Raw genomic sequence first — 14,542 nt, 5'->3', positions numbered from 1 at the left:
GTCCCTTGGAGTATAATTGGAAATAATCTGGTATTCTTCACACAAAGGGTCGGCACCATCCAGTACAAAAAAAAATTTATTAGCTCTTTTTAAAATTCATAAAAGCTTTACGTGTGTCAGGTCTGCCATGACAAAGCACGGCGTTTCGAATCAGATGATTCTTCTGCAAATGCATTTGTGTCTGATGACTAATAAAAAAAATTGTACTGGGTGGTGCGGATCCTTCGTGTGAAGAATACCTGCAAAGGAGGTGACACCAAACTCGAAAATTAAAAGCTCAGACAGTAAATAGGCAGGTGCTCGATTTTCTCCCTCTCCTGTTCTTCTCCCTTCTGAATGTCCTTTCCATTCTATTAACATAGATCAGAGGAAGAGAGAGAATGATCAGCAAGACTGCCAGGTAACTGGTATTGTTTAAAATTAAATAAATATGGCAAATACAAATACCTCTCCATTCAGGTTCCCTTTAAATGTATCCACTACTAAACAGACAAGAACCAGATGGTCTATTCCACATATAACATGCTAGAACCTTTGCCTTTGAGGAACGGAGTTATCCGTAAAACAGCTGACAGACTGGTTTCTGTAATTCACTGTCTAGCAGCAAGCATCTTGCCTGTTTGGGAGAGACTACGTTAAAAAAAATAAACTTTGATATTGGCTACTGATGGCTTATTTTTTGCAATTGGGTCTGTTAAACCTATTAGAGTGCAGTGAGAATGGAATCCCTAACATTCCTTGCTTCATACAGTACTGTTAAAATTGTAATTGATGCAATTTCAACCTGAAGCATTTTGTGACGTCTTTCCTCCTATATGTATTGTCCATTTATAGTTTGCTTTTCTAATTATTAAAATATTCATATCAACATTTATTATTTTTAAGGATTTGTTTTATCAATATAATGGAATACTCAAGTAGCTCATGGTGTCCCAGAACTACTAAGAAAGTATAAGGGACTAAAGGAGACCAAAAAACCCTCCTGATAAAAAACAATGCTCAGTTTAAGTTGCCTTCTTTAAACAAAAGGTATTTTATTAATTAAACTTTAAACGGACTCAGAGCTCAGTAAAAGTAAAATAAATTCTACATACCTGGGGCTTCCTCCAGCCCCATCCGCTCTGATCACTCTCACGCTGCCGTCTTCTGATGTCTGCAGCTCCTGTACAGGGTCCCCGCACTTCCATCAGTCAGCTCCAGTGTATGCAGGAGAAGTGCGCTCTTTGCGTATCTCTCCAGCAGCTGCTGCAGAGATATGTAGAGGGTGCACTTCCCTTACGTCAGACTGGCTCCGACTGATGGAAGTGCGGGGACCTGGTACCGGAGCTGCAGACATCGCAGGGCTGCGGCCCATGGGCAGGGCCGGATTTAGGCCGAGGCCACCTAGGCCATGGCCTACGGCACCACAGGAGGAAGGGCACTAAATCAGCAGGCTAAACTGGTGCAGCATTTGCAAGCTTGAAAATGCTGCAATGCAGGAAGCTCAAGCGAGTGCCTGACCACGGTACTCTGCTGCTAGCCGCCTGTGCAGCAGCCACCTTGCTCTCTGTGCACGTTTGCTTTGTGGCCAGCAGCTATGGACTTGGGCAGCATTGGAGATGGAAAGGAAGAGGAAGCTTTTGCACTGGAGATGAGCGGAGAAAGGAGTTGCTGCGGTGTGGAGGCAAGCTGGCACCTATACGTAAAGGTGGGGGGTTACTGGAGGGAGAGGGGTCATCTGGCTACATATACTAGAGGGAAGGGGGAGGGGTCATAAGGCTACCTATACTGGAGGGAAAGGGATGAGGGGTCATTTAGCTACCTATACTGAAGGGGGGAGGGTGGTGACAATGGCCTAGGTAAAGAGTACAAATCCGGCCGTGCCCATTGGAGCGATCCGAGCGGATAGGGCTGTAGGAAGCCCCAGGTATGTATGATTTTTTATTTTTATTTTAATGAGCTCTGGTACACTTTAAGTGAGCAACTATGGTTTGCAAATTTGCTAATTATCTCTTTATACCACTGAAGCTAGGCTCACTCCCAGAACCGCTGGTGTATAACAAGCCTGCAGCTTATACGTTTTAAAGAGCCACATCAACTAAACATGCAAACAGACTGTTTCAGACTTTATGGTCCTCATCAGTGCATGGCCATGATTGATATGACTCTATGGGATAGAGCTTAGACCAGTACAACAGAATACCCAAGTAGCTCATGGTAACTCAGAACCACTAAGAAGGTATAGGGGACAAAAAGAGACTGAAAATCCCTCCTAATAAAAAGCAATGCTCAATGTAATTTGCCTTCTGAAAACAGAAGGTATCTGCGATAATTCAGCTTTAAGGGAGCAACTATAGTTTCCCATGAAGCATCACTCCTGAATATGCAAAATAATTACTTTATTCCACTGATGCTAGGCTCACATTCAAGCCCATACTATAAAATGACTTCTCACATTCCACAGCATTTGGGAACCATGGCCATTTTCATGAAAATGCAACAAACAAATTTGTAAAAACTCTCATCTTTACAACAGTGTGAAATATATTAGTGAGACTACTAACAAAGCAAAAATGGATCAATTCACTTTTCACTATTCTGGAGGTAAATGGATCAATCATCTTTCATCCAGGTATCCTTTAAAAGTGACGAAAAAAAAAATCCTTAAAAATGTATTTGGCATCAGCTTATTAAAGTGTAACTGTCGGGCATAAAATCAAAGATCAAATCTTTATTTTTATCTGTAGTGGTAAACAAGTAATAAGGATGCTAACCATGCAATCCAAAAGTTAAAATCACTACTAGGAAGTTGTAGGGCATGTTAGGTTGTCCTTTTTTGCTTCTCTAATTTCCCCTCAGACTTAACTAATGCAGCCTGATTGGCTGAAGCCTCTTCCCCTCCTGTTTACCCCTTCTACACATCTGTTCCTCTCTGATTGGCCAGTATTTCTCATGCTGAGATAATGCACTTTCAATAGTGGAGGGCGGGCATTGCATACACAATCAGGCAGAGGAGTGTAAGGAAGGGAATGATATCAGGATTGGCTTCAAAATAGCCACAGTTAAAATGGGAAATGCTAAGAAGGATTTTCTCTTTTTTTACTGTATATCAATCATTAAAATCAAAACGTGGACAGTGCAAAACATATAGTATGTTATGCAAATAGAGCAAGTATTTATCTACTTATATATGTGTTTTTTTTCTGAGATAGTATGGTTGACAGCTCCTCTTTAAGGAGTTTTTACAAAGACAATTGCCTAAAACAAGCTCTGCAACTGATTTCCTATACAGGTATATGAAAGGATTATATGAAATACGGACGATTAGATTACTGTTAGGGTGTGCATGTGTCTCTTGCTGCAATGGAATCTATTATGCAGTATGCATCAGCAATATAAAGTATAGATGAATAAGAGGAGGGCAACAACCTTGAAAAATGCATGCTTTACCTGTCATGCCACTAGCCTGCCAGAAGGCATTTGAACTCTTAGAATGACTGAAAGTTGAACTTTTACCAGCTTTCTAGAACCAAATAAAAAATTTAAAGAAGAAAAACACTGTAGACACGATAATCTTTGCATGAAGTCCGAATTAGACACAAAAATAATGATCATGAAAGCTCTTATTATGATGAAACGGTATCATTTTACTCTTGGATAGTCAAGTTATGTTATTGCTGCCATTACAGTATCAAACAATCGTTGCTTAGGTATTCCATGTATGCTATTAACCATAGCACATATTCTGTATCATAAAAAACTGCACATAGTTTATCCACCAGTATCACTGATGATGCATGCTGTTATCAATGTAATCAATATTAGCTATTAGTATGCCTTTTTGTTTAATGGAAGTATGCCTGACTATATGAATCTCTTTAGTTGGATATAAGCACCACAAATAATGTTCACGGCACTCGACAAATGCCCATTGTCTGCTGATAGTTTATTCTTAAAATAACAAACAGTCTGAGCCAGGTTACTTACAAGGAAACATAGAGGTTGCTGGGTGTCTAGAAGCCTGGCCAATATCTTCTCTAAATCTGGCCTATCTGCATTTGACAAATAAAAGCTGGATAGCAAAAGATAGAAATATTGACTAGTACTCAGTTTAGGTTTATTTATTTCTGAGCATGTATTGAAATGATGGGTGCTGTCGGATTTTTTCTATTTATTATTGCATCATACCATATTCGTCCTGAAAATGTCTGTAGGAACAGTAACAAGACGTATTTAAAAAATAATAAAATACTATGCAGGACTGAAGGCAAGAAAGACATTCCACCCTACCATTGACTATATTGAATCATAACTATGGCAACACTTAGACAATGCTATTTTAAAGCACATCTAAATAAACAAAATATATTTAATTGGGTTGGCATTGATTGCTGGTGCATGAAGGGTACCTGGAGTCACTTAAACATAGAGGGAGGCTTTTGGATAGTCCAGAGGTTTCCCCAATCATCTGTTCCAGTGCTGGGTCCCTCTAAAAAATTAAAAATAATGTTGAATATGTTGTTTGCAGTCACGATTGCCCTCCCTCCATGAAATACACAAAGCCGCTGTTGCACAACCTTTTTCACTGTGCATGAACGGCTTCATGCTACTGCATAGGCATTGCCAGGACTTGGACAGGCACAGTGCAGCCACGAGCGTGGCAGCAAAGAAGAAAAGGGTCCTAGCTAGCAGCGGAGCGGTCAAGGAGGACTGAGGAGCTTCCTTCAATTGTCATAACTATTTAGGTTTTGATTTTTTTAAGGACTTCGGCTTTGCTTTAGGGCCCTTTTCCACTTGGATAGTGATGCGAATGCATCTACCTCACCGCATTGCATCACTTCCACTGCCGGTTGCATCACTTTCACATCTCCCCATGCAGAAGTGTATCCAGGGGACTGCGTACGGAAGCTTGCGAATGCCCCTGTGCGAGAACCTGCAGCATACTGCAGATTCTCGGAGCGTTCTGCACACAAAGCACGGAATGGAAACTGTTCCATTGCCGTGGATTGGGATCAGGACACCCGCGGTGCGATGCAGATATGTAGCCGCATTGCACCGCTTGTAATGGAAACGTGCTCTTAAAATAAATAAAACCATTTTATCAGTTTTGTTGAACCGTGTTTGTGACTATTAATTCTCTAATGACACCATTGACTTACGAAAAACCATTAGAAGGTTGAGCTTTTTCTAAGGTACTTGCTGTTACTTCTAGCTCATCATAAGAATTTTGTCTGTATACATAAATTATTTAAAAATCACTTCAAGATATTTATGGGTTACTACAGTGGAATACTAATTTCTTGATTCATTTGGACAAGGCTGAAAGTCTTGAAAGAAGTTTTTATTTTTTTCATATTTAAACTGATATAGCAGACCTTATTTTGAGTCTTTTTTTTAGTTCCCATAAGATTACAACATAATTTGATGAATTACATTTCAAATATGAATAAGGTTTGAAGAAGATGCTCCTTGTCATTTAGCAATAAATAAATAAAAAAACTTTTCAGTTTGAAAACTGCATTTATGTCCACCCAATAATTTATAGGAAGCAAAACATATTTGTGGATGATGTTGACTGGATTCTAAGATCTTCTTATTGACCTTTTTCTCCTGACATATTTACAAAAAATGTGTACAGCCCCTTAACACAGCCTTACAGGCATTGTGTTGTATCAGTGGATTTACCCTTTATCCTTCCTCACTCTTTTCAAATTCAGATAGAACAGCAGTCTAAATATAAACAAGATGTTGCTAAACTCTAAGCCACATGAAGTAACATTTTCGGAATGATAGGATGAAAAAGTTCAAGCTCTAAGACATCCATGGAACTATTGTCTGATAATGAGATAGATTCTAAAATATGTCAGCTCTTGGGAATGAATGGTGGAGCTGTAGTGTCTTTTGTTGGATTGAATAATGTCCAATCATGAGTCAGTCCCAATTCGTTTTAGAATATACTAAATCAGTCTAGAGCCTTTTATTGAGTAAGACTAATTTTAAAACTTAGAGCAAATGATGAATTCCTTCTCCATGTTAATATTTTGATATTGGTAAAATGTTCCTGGTATTACATTATTCCCATAACTGTACATTGTTTACCAATTACCACCCACACGCTACTTACAATTACAGGGGTGTTTTTAGGCATAGGAATTCCAGGCCACTGCCTGGAGTGTCATTGGTCCTGAGGGGCAACATGCCCCTGTTTAACCCATGCCCCCAAACTAAGCTATGCCTCCTAAATTAAGCCACACCCATGGGTGTTTTTGTACCCTTCTGTCCCCCTGTGTCTCCTTCTGTCCCCATGTGCCTCCTTCTGTCCCCATGTACCTCCTTCTGTCCCCATATGCCTCCTTCTGTCTCCTTGTGCCTCCTTCAGTTCCCTGTGTGTCCAGAGATGGAATAAGGTGAAATAGTGCACTAGGCAAGCAACAACTTTGGGCCCTTCCTTTGATGGTCACCTAGCTTTTTTGGCAAGATTTGTTGAAGGCTAGCATAAACCGGGCCCCTAGACTCTCTCCAGGCCCTAGGCGCCTGACTATGTTGCCTTGTGGATGATCCAGCTCTATGTACATCCCTCTGTGCCTCCCTGTGTCCCACTGGGCCTCCTTCTGCCCCCTTTGTGCCTCCTACTGTCCTCCTTTGTGCCTCCCTCTGTCTCCTTGTCACACTATCTGTTCCCATCCATCTTCTGCGCTCCCCCAGTCCACTGTTTTCATTTTTAATGTTTTTAAAAGGTGTTTAACTGGTTCCAGACTGAGCTAAATAAAATCTAGGCCCTGTTTGGGGGCTGTTAACATTGCCAGGACATAAATTTAAATCACGCATGCTGTGTGGCTGTGTTGCTCCTGCCATTTGCACTCCCGCCAATCGCACAGTTGAGTCATTATTGCAACCCACTTGCTTTCCTGTCATAATGACGGCAGAGCCCCATGTGCTGATCAGGAGCCCATTTTATTGGCTCATGGCCCTGTGATCACTGTGAGCCAATCACAGTCATCACTGTTTGCAAATAGGGAAAGGATGGCTCTTGTCCTTAAAGGGCCAGAGCTGTCCAGTTATGAAGTGGTTAAAAAAATGTTTCTAAAAAGGAAAAAGAAAAGGAAAAGACAATCGGCCCGATAGACAAGTTTTGTCTGCAGGCCCAAGATGGCACACAAGATGGTGACCGACAGGAGGATGGCGACTCCACAAACCCTGAAACCACCCGCATTTTAGAAGCACTGTCCTCCATGCAAGCCTCCCTTACCAACACTTTCACAACTAAGTTGGAAGAGGTGAAGGCTGACATTCATTTGGTCAGAGCCGACCTAAGCAACCTCCGCGAGCGGGTCACCTCTTCCGAGAAAAGAATCTCGCAACAAGAGAGGACGACACGTGGCACATACCTCGTGATATGCACTGTATGCAACTGCAAGTTCGAACAGTAATCAAGAGGACATGGAGAATCGGCTGCGCTGCAACAACATCAGACTGGTGAGCTTACCTGAAAAAGCTGAGGGGGACAATCCGGAACGCTTCCTGGAGCAATTGCTCATTGACCATTTCGGTCGAGAGGCCTTCACTGCTACCTTTTCAGTTGAGTGAGCACACCAGATGCCTGTGAAGTTAGGTCCGCCTGGGACCCCTCCACGCACCTTTATTACGAAGATACTTCACTTTCAAGACCAAGATGCTGCACTATGCCTGTCATGTGAGAAAGGTAATATCCAGATTGATAATGTCACTATATCAATATTACCGGACTTTGGTGTTGAAACACAAAAGCAGGGGGTGGGATTTCAAGCAGTAAAGCGTAAGCTGAAGGCCCTGGACCTCAAATATGCAATGCTTTTTCCAGCTCGTCTAAGGGTCATAGATGATGGTAAGATTCTTTTTTTTTTTTACTTCGCCACTGGAAGTTGACGCGTGGATTGACAAAAGGAAGGCCCCCTCCACCTCACGCTCATGATTGCATGCCAGCCATGATACCTTTTCAGTATTGAATTTACATGCTGATTTCTACAAATCTCCTTGTTGCTAAAATGCGACCTTTTTTGTTTTACCCTGCTAAAACTCTCAAACTTTACTGTTCTCCCCGTTATTATAATACTCGGAACTCTTCCCAATATTAAGCTGCTTTCTACTATTATTTGCATATAGAGCAATGCTGTGCCTTGTTTGCTGACTGGATTTCAGAGACAGATCACATTTATTCGCTTGCTCTCCCCTGTCTATAAGGAAGGAATATGTAACGCTTAAGTTACACTCTACCATCAAGTACTGTACTCTGACCTGCACATTATATTGCCCTCAGGCACCAGCTGACTGTACCATATTAATCTGATGCTGATTGTATTGAGGAAATATCCTCACCTACTTAAGTCTATAAGCCCATATGCAGGGCTCGGTGTATAAAAACATTATAGATAGCTTCTACCCTGTTGTTGCTGGAGTGGGGGGGGCTCCCCTCCCTCTCAATTTAATGTTTGTTCTGATTTCTTTTTTTTCCCCCAGCTGCGGTTTATGGTATCGCTGCCACCATTTTGTTGGGCTGCGTCTTGGTGGAGTTTTTTCATCAGGGCTCAGCCTGCAGTCGTACCGACCAGCAGTTGTAAAATTGGGACAACGCTCCAGCCTAGTTTGAAAGGCCAGGAGCTGGGTTATAAGTGTTAGTATAGTATGTTATGTTTAAATTTTTTCTATCCTGTACCTGAGAACAACTGTGGATACGTGTTGGGGGCTCATCACTGGCATCCGGTAGTGTATGATTTTGATAAATGTGTTGCTCCACAAGCAGAATGCCTAGTCAGACAGTCTCATCCCTAACATGAAATGTTAGGGGCTTAGAGGATAAGATAAAACACACTGTTGTTTTAAATTATATTAAAAAGCTAAATGTGGATGGCTTTACTCTTCAAGAAACTCACCTTGATAACCTGATAATGCGATCTTTAAACAGATCCTGGATCGGATGATATTTTCATTCCATACATAATTCTCAATCACGTGGAGTATCCCTAATTACTAGACGTGTCCACTTTAAATCTCTTCATAGTGAACTCGATCCAGAAGGCTGCTATGTCTTTTTGCATTGTCTGATAAACAATCAGCCTATACTATTACTAGCCATTTACGTCCCTCCATCTTTTGCATATCCGGTAATACAGAAAGCACTAACATTTATGGCAGGACATCCACATCTCTTTGCGATTTGGCTTGGCGATTTTAATTATGTTCTGTACCCTAGTAGTGACAGGTTGCCTGTGACTTCTCGCTCGCCGGTTTCTACTAAGTTGGATAGAATGGTCCAGGTGGTTTCCTTTCATGATGTATGGCACCATAAACATCCCCCTACACCTTTGTTTTCATGCTTTTCTGCCTCTCACCATTCCAGATCCTACCTAGTTTATGTTATTGAAAGTGAACCATTGCTCCCTAACTGCTGTGGTATTGAATACTTATCATCTATACTTTCTGACCATTCACCATGTAGAGTCTCCTTTACTTGGCTTTTTCCCCCTAAATCTGATCTTTGGAAACTCAATACTTTTTGGCTTTCCAAAATAGCAGAAAGTACGCCAATTATGCAATGTCTCCACTCATTCATGGAGGAACAAGGGGAAGAAGTACAATTTACTTCTATATCGAGCACGGCCAAAATGTTTCTCAAAAATTTCTTCCGTACTGAGATAGAACGTATTAAAACCACCTCACCACTTACAGAGCAACAAATCCATGCACGCTATAAAACTTAATCTGAATTGACATACAGGGCTAAATTGCGTGAATATGAACACTTCCTTACTGAAAAATCTCATGAAAAGATTCTCTCCTTTAGACAACCCTGGTATGAAAATGGAGACCAATGTGGCTCCCTCTTAGCTAAAATTGCCATGCAGCGAGAGGCACCACAGGTAATCTCCTCTATATTAGATGCTAACGGGGTATCTCAGACCCAATGGGTATTTTGGATCAGTTCTATGGTTTTTACTTAGCCTTGTATACAAAGCAGACTTTTCAAAACTTCCCTAGAGCTAGATGCTTATCTGGAAAACATAGATTTACCTATATTAACAAAATATCAATCTTTTAAACTTGATGAACCCATCTCTATTGATGAAATATGTGATGCTATCTCTGCCGGGGAAACAACTGGATTTGACGCAAAGCAGCGTTTTAAGGGCAGAAATCCCATTGAGTGCTAAATTGCAGGCCTAAAGTGCTTTAAAACATCTTGCATGTGTATACATCAATCAGGGAGTGTAATTAGAGTACTGCTTCACACTGACACACCAAACTCACTGTGTAATGCACCATAAAACAGCTGTTTGCGTAGTGACGGCCGTGCTGGACTGGTGCGCACCATGGCCAGAGTGCAGGCCGTGGCGGTTTTCAAGCACATATGGTCGCCGGGCTGTGGTAGCTCAATGATAGAACAACAGTGACTGTCCAGCCTCATTCATTTTGATAAAGGTAAGGTACTGAACACTTTTCTAACTTAGATGACAGTTAGTGTTGGGCGAACACCTGGATGTTCGGGTTCGCGAACGTTCGCCGAACATGGCCGCGATGTTCGGGGGTTCGCGCCGAACTCCGAACATAATGGAAGTCAATGAGGACCTGAACTTTCGTGCTTTGTAAAGCCTACTTACATGCTACATACCCCAAATTTACAGGGTATGTGCACCTTGGGAGTGGGTACAAGAGGAAAAAAAATTAGCAAAAAGAGCTTATAGTTTTTGAGAAAATCGATTTTAAAGTTTCAAAGGGAAAACTGTCTTTTAAATGCGGGAAATGTCTGTTTTCTTTGCACAGGTAACATGCTTTTTGTCGGCATGCAGTCATAAATGTAATACAGATGAGAGGTTCCAGGAAAAGGGACCGGTAACGCTAACCCAGCAGCACACGTGATGGAACAGGAGGAGGGTGGCGCAGGAGGAGAAGGCCACGCTTTCAGACACAACAACCCAGGCCTTGCATGAGGACAAGAAGCGTGCGGATAGCATGCATTTTGCCGCCATGCAGTCATAAATGTAATAAAGATAAGAGGTTCCATAAACATGGACCGGCAACGCTAACCCAGCAGCAGCACATGTGATGGAACAGGAGGAGGCGCAGGAGGAGAAGGCCACGCTTTGAGATACAACAACCCAGGCCTTGCATGAGGACAAGAAGCGTGCGGATAGCATGCATTTTGCCGCCATGCAGTCATAAATGTAATAAAGATAAGAGGTTCCATAAACAGGGACCGGCAACGCTAACCCAGCAGCAGCACACGTGATGGAACAGGAGGAGGTGCAGGAGGAGAAGGCCACGCTTTCAGACACAACAACCCAGGCCTTGCATGAGGACAAGAAGCGTGCAGATAGCATGCATTTTGCCGCCATGCAGTCATAAATGTAATAAAGATAAGAGGTTCCATAAACAGGGACCGGCAATGCTAACCCAGCAGCAGCACACGTGATGGAACAGGAGGAGGTGCAGGAGGAGAAGGCCATGATTTCAGACACAACAACCCAGGCCTTACATGAGGACAAGAAGCGTGCGGATAGCATGCATTTTGCCGCCATACAGTCATAAATGTAATAAAGATAAGAGGTTCCATAAACAGGGACCGGCAACGCTAACCCAGCAGCAGCACACGTGATGGAACAGGAGGAGGCGCAGGAGAAGAAGGCCACGCTTTGAGACACAACAACCCAGGCCTTGCATTAAGACAAGAAGCGTGCGGATAGCATGCATTTTGCCGCCATGCAGTCATAAATGTAATAAAGATAAGAGGTTCCATAAACAGGGACCGGCAACGCTAACCTAGCAGCAGCACACGTGATGGAACAGGAGGAGGCGCAGGAGGAGAAGGCCACGCTTTGAGACACAACAACCCAGGCCTTGCATGAGGACAAGAAGCGTGCAGATAGCATGCATTTTGCCGCCATGCAGTCATAAATGTAATAAAGATAAGAGGTTCCATAAACAGGGACCGGCAACGCTAACCCAGCAGCAGCACACGTGATGGAACAGGAGGAGGCGCAGGAGGAGAAGGCCACGCTTTGAGACACAACAACCCAGGCCTTGCATGAGGACAAGAAGCGTGCGGATAGCATGCATTTTGCCGCCATGCAGTCATAAATGTAATAAAGATAAGAGGTTCCATAAACAGGGACCGGCAACGCTAACCCAGCAGCAGCACACGTGATGGAACAGGAGGAGGCGCAGGAGGAGAAGGCCACGCTTTGAGACACAACAACCCAGGCCTTGCATGAGGACAAGAAGCGTGCGGATAGCATGCATTTTGCCGCCATGCAGTCATAAATGTAATAAAGATAAGAGGTTCCATAAACAGGGACCGGCAACGCTGACCCAGCAGCAGCACACGTGATGGAACAGGAGGAGGCGCAGGAGGAGAAGGCCACGCTTTCAGACACAACAACCCAGGCCTTGCATGAGGACAAAAAGCGTGCGGATAGCATGCATGTTGCCGCCATGCAGTCATAAATGTAATAAAGATAAGAGGTTCCATAAACAGGGACCAGCAATGCTAACCCAGCAGCAGCACACGTGATGGAACAGGAGGAGGCGCAGGAGGAGAAGGCCACGCTTTCAGACACAACAACCCAGGCCTTGCATGAGGACAAAAAGCGTGCGGATAGCATGCATGTTGCCGCCATGCAGTCATAAATGTAATAAAGATAAGAGGTTCCATAAACAGGGACCAGCAACGCTAACCCAGCAGCAGCACACGTGATGGAACAGAAGGAGGCGCAGGAGGAGAAGGCCACGCTTTCAGACACAACAACCCAGGCCTTGCATGAGGACAAGAAGCGTGCGGATAGCATGCTTTTTACCGCCATGCAGTCATAAATGTAATACAGATAAGAGGTTCAATAAACAGGGACCGGAAACACTAACCCATCACAGATGGTCATTGTTCATGTTACTTGGTTGGGGTCCAGGAGTGTTGCATAGTCGTTTCCAATCCAGGATTGATTCATTTTAATTTGAGTCAGACGGTCTGCATTTTCTGTGGAGAGGCGGATACGCCGATCTGTGACGATGCCTCCGGCAGCACTGAAACAGCGCTCCGACATAACGCTGGCTGCCGGGCAAGCCAGCACCTCTATTGCGTACATTGCCAGTTCGTGCCAGGTGTCTAGCTTCGATACCCAATAGTTGAAGGGTGCAGATGGATTGTTCAACACAGCTACGCCATCTGACATGTAGTCCTTGACCATCTTCTCCAGGCGATCGGTGTTGGAGGTGGATCTGCACGCTTGCTGTTCTGTGGGCTGCTGCATGGGTGTCAGAAAATTTTCCCACTCCAAGCACACTGCCGATACCATTCCCTTTTGGGCTCTAGCTGCGGCTTGTGTTGTTTGCTGCCCTCCTGGTCGTCCTGGGTTAGCGGAAGTCAGTCTGTCGGCGTACAACTGGCTAGAGGAGGGGGAGGATGTCAATCTCCTCTCTAAAGTCTCCACAAGGGCCTGCTGGTATTCTTCCATTTTGACCTGTCTGACTCTTTCTTCAAGCAGTTTTGGAACATTGTGTTTGTACCGTGGATCCAGAAGGGTATAAACCCAGTAATTGGTGTTGTCCAGAATGCGCACAATGCGTGGGTCGCGTTCAATGCAGTCTAGCATGAATTGAGCCATGTGTGCCAGAGTCCTGCCCGAATCCTCATCATCCTCTTGTGAGCGTTGTGATAGTTGTTGTGATGCATCATAGTCGTCACCTTCTTCCTGGTCTGCTTCTGCTGACCATTCGCGCTGAATTGTGGAAGTCCAACGTGCACTGCTCTGGCCCTCATCAGTGGTGGCATGAAATTCATGCTCCAACTCCAGCTGTTCCTCCTCCTCTTCTTCGTCATAGCTGCTGGGGCCAGCGTTTCCTGAGGCAGATGGCCTGATGTTGGTACCATCACGCTGATCGTTTTCTCCTTCAGATTCCCCCCAGTTGCATCATGACAGCTGTTTCCTTGATTTTCAACATTGACTTCTTCAGTAAACACAGCAGTGGTATGGTAATGCTGACTGAAGAGTTGTCACTGCTCACAAGCAACGTGGATTGCTCAAAATTTTGGAGGACTTGGCAGAGGTCCAACATGTTGGCCCAATCGGATTCACAGAAGCTTGGCAGCTGTCCGGATGCGCCTCGGTACTGCGCCGTTTTGTACTGGACCACTGCACTCTTCTGCTCGCAAAAGCGGGCTAGCATGTGCAGCGTAGAATTCCAGCGCGTAGGGACATCACACAGCAAGCGATGGTGGGGGAGATTGAAGCGCTCCTGCATCTCTGCGAGTGCCCCCGAAGCAGTACTGGAATTTCTACAATGTTTGGCCACTCGTCGCACCTTCAACAGAAGATCGGCCACGCCTGGGTATGTCCTCAGGAACCGCTGAACTACTAGGTTCATCACGTGCGCCAGGCAAGGGATGTGTGTCAGCTTAGCCAACCTTAAAGCGCAAATGAGATTACTCCCATTATCACACACAACCATGCCCGGTTTCAGGTCCAGCGGTGCCAGCCACAAATCCGTCTGTTCCTTTATTCCCCTCCAAATTTCCTCCCCTGTGTGCTGCTTATCC

The sequence above is a fragment of the Hyperolius riggenbachi genome, chromosome 3 (assembly GCF_040937935.1).
Source record: "Hyperolius riggenbachi isolate aHypRig1 chromosome 3, aHypRig1.pri, whole genome shotgun sequence".
In the NCBI taxonomy this organism is placed as follows: domain Eukaryota; kingdom Metazoa; phylum Chordata; class Amphibia; order Anura; family Hyperoliidae; genus Hyperolius; species Hyperolius riggenbachi.
Note: the sequence above shows the minus strand (reverse complement) of the source record.